Source organism: Mustela nigripes, chromosome 3, assembly GCF_022355385.1.
Source record: "Mustela nigripes isolate SB6536 chromosome 3, MUSNIG.SB6536, whole genome shotgun sequence".
In the NCBI taxonomy this organism is placed as follows: domain Eukaryota; kingdom Metazoa; phylum Chordata; class Mammalia; order Carnivora; family Mustelidae; genus Mustela; species Mustela nigripes.
Window position 1 is genome coordinate 5,659,541 of NC_081559.1, and position 3,460 is coordinate 5,663,000.

Consider the following 3,460-nt stretch of genomic DNA (forward strand, 5'->3'; position numbering starts at 1 on the left):
ATATAGTCACATTCTGAGATACTGGGTGTTACTTAAACATATGAATATGGGGAGGCACAACTCAATCCATAATATAAGTGATGGAAAATTTACCAAATATATTTAAGGCCTGAATGACCTGAAGATATAAAATACTATTCTCTAAGTATAGGATTACTAACTACACCTCCCACTTATGTCACTAATTTCTTCATACAGCTTCACTTATAACTAAATCATAAATCAGATGAAAGAAATGTCACAACTGTTTTTTATATTGACTGACAACTTCTATAAATAAATTTTTAAATGGTTATATTCCAAATTTGGCCTTTTATTACTTAAGAAACAACTGCTTATTATATTCTAATTCAAGTCTAAAAGATAACTAAATATGCAAGCATATGTTTTATATTTTCATTTAATGTTAGAATTTAAGATATAACAGATCACATTAAATATCAAACTACTTTTCTAGATAGCACAATCAAATAAATAAATAAACCAAACTTCTTTTTGATTTTAGTACAGTAGGGAAAAATATCTGAATACACAGAAAAAAAAATTCTGCTTTATATTAAGGTCTTGGCAATGCAGGAATTATTTCAAAATATGATTAATATTCTATACTTAAAGTATGTAAAATTACACTTTAAAAAATAATGAATCTTTATCATATAACTTTCAGCTACAAAATAAATAAATGAATAAAACTCTCTGAATTTTCTTTGTTAGAATAACTATATGATATAGAGAAAAATTCCCTTGTGTCAATTCGAATAACTCTACCCATATTTCTAAAAAGTACACAGAAGTGTGGTATAATATGCTATATGCTATGCTTATGCCTATGCAATCTATGCTTAAGCCTATGTTTATGCCTATGCCATCTTGTAGAACTAGGTCCAGTATATTTTGTCTGCAAATATTTACATGGATAGGACATTTGTGGGAAAACTAATGTAGCATACTTACATAAACATTTTCTAGATGCCACTAATTATGATTAACACCTGTCTCATTTAATTTAATCCTTTTAACAATTCTATAAGGTAGATAATATTATCCATAATTTAAGACATAGAGAATTAAAACTACTTATCAGGGGAAAAATGTTTTTATTCCTTTCTTTTTCCCTAGGGATTAAAACTCAAAGTAGCAGTAATCCAAACCAAAGAACCAGTTGCATCTATACCATGTAAGTGACAGAATTTGTCACCCATCACATTATTAAAAACAAAACAAACAAACAAAAACAAACAAACAAAAAACTATACAAACTGAAAGTTCTCACCATGGAACAAAGTTTGGAAGTCAAATGCCATTCTGAAATCTGGAGAGGTAGGTGCTTTCTGAGTTCTGCTTAACTGGAACAGAAGCCCCTGGAGTTATAAACTTTACACCCAAGGGTCCCACTAAGTTTTTAAAAGAGAGAATCTAAGAAATATTCCTTGCAAGGGTGCGCAAGGGTGCAGGGGACACAACTCTCTCTAATCAACAACATATAGAAATCCTTGAAGGACAGAAGGGAGAAAAAATAAGGGATTTAAGGAATGTCATTCTGTAGTACTTAAAACAGACACTAAATACAGCCAAATAATTAGTTAAATATCATAAATCCTCACATTAAAGACCTATTTATCTCAAGTTCTATTCTTAATACAACATGATATAACAGATCACATTTAATATCAAACTACTTTTCTAGATAGCTCAATCAAATAAATAAGTAAGCCAAATTGAAGGTCAGAAAAAACTGAAGAGACAAGAAGTCATCAGAACTAGCCTAGGATATAACACAGGAATAAAGTAGACAGGAAATTTAAAATAACTATAAATAGCATGCAAGAACAGATAGAGATTCTATCTTAGAGTTTATATAACTTAAGAATCAAAAGTAAATGCTAGAAATAAAAAAAAAGATAAATGCCTTCAATGGTCTTATAAATATGATTGACAGCCTGAGGAAATAGTAAGTGGACCTGAGCATCAAGCAATAGAAACTTTCCATATTGAAATACATAAAGAGAGGAGAGAATGAAAGAGAGCGTATACTAGAACTATAGGAGAACAGTAAAAAATGTAACACCTCAGAATGAAAAGTTAGAAGATATATTTGAAAATAAATCTTTGCAAAACAAAGGACAAGCATAAAATCACTAAACAAGAGAGCTAAAAGAATGTCAACATCATAAATACAAGCAAAAATAAATAAATAAACAAATAAAGACCCATATCTAGGCAAATCATATTGGCAATGTAAAAACCCAAAGAGAAACAAAATCCTGAAGGAAAAGGCCAGGGTGAAGGAAAACACAATCAGCAAAGAAATAAGTTTAAGAATTACAGGGTAGTGTTTGGTTCAGCAGCACAGATAGTAAAATTTGAATGATATAGAGATTAGTATGGGCCCTGCACAAGGATGATGTGCAAATTATTGAAATGTTGCATTCCTTTTCATCAATAGATTAAAAAAAATCACTTTTTTTTTCAGAAACCTCACCAGCAAAAATAAAAGGTGAAATATTTAAAATATTAAAAGAAAAAACCACCAACCTAGATTTCTAGGGCCAGTGAAATGATTCTTCAAGTTTTAAGAGAATAAAGACTTTCTAAATCAAACAAAAATATAAAGGAACTATTATCACCAGATCTATTGTACAAGAAATGTTGCAAATATTCTTCACACACAAGGAATTTCAAATAGATAAGAAATTTGTATCTACATGAAAGAAAGCTTTGAGCAATAAATAAAGTTAAAGAAGGAGTAAACATTTTTTTTTTTTAGTTCTATTTCTTAATTAGCTTAAAACTTGTTACCTAAATAAATACAGTCAACTGATCTTTGACGAATGAGCAAAAGTAACGTAGTGGAGCAAGGTTAGTCTTTTCAACAAATGGTGCTGGAACTCTTTCCTTTGCTGTTCAAAAGCTTTTGATCTTAATGAAATGCCAATAGTTCATTTTTGCCCTTGCTTCCCTTGCCTTTGGCAATGTTCCTAGGAAGATGTTGCTGCGGCTGAGGTCGAAGAGGTTGCTGCCTGTGTTCTCCTCAAGGATTTTGATGGATTCCCTTTGCACTTTGATAGGAATTGCATTAAATGTGTAGATTGCTTTAGGTAGCATAGACATTTTTACAGTTAACAAAATCAAAAGACAACTGACAGAATGGGAGAAGATATTTGCAAATGACATATCAGATAAAGGACTAGTGTCCAAAATCTATAAAGAACTTAGCAAACTCAACACCCAAAGAACAAATAATCCAATCAAGAAATGGGCAGAGGGCATGAACAGACATTTCTGCAAAGAAGACATCCAGATGGCCAACAGACACATGAAAAAGTGCTCCCTATCACTCGGCATCAGGGAAATACAAATCAAAACCACAATGAGATATCACCTCACACCAGTCACAATGGCTAAAATCAACAAGTCAGGAAATGACAGATGCTGGCGAGGATGCGAAGAAAGGGGAACC

At 31.4% G+C, this 3,460-nt stretch overlaps 1 non-coding gene across 1 annotated transcript; it reads left to right on the top strand.

The window, feature by feature from the left end:
• Window positions 1–2,332: 2,332 nt before the first annotated feature.
• Window positions 2,333–2,436, top strand: LOC132014750 (U6 spliceosomal RNA). Its single transcript, XR_009403398.1, has one exon. It is a non-coding gene; the product is annotated as a U6 spliceosomal RNA (small nuclear RNA).
• Window positions 2,437–3,460: the final 1,024 nt, after the last annotated feature.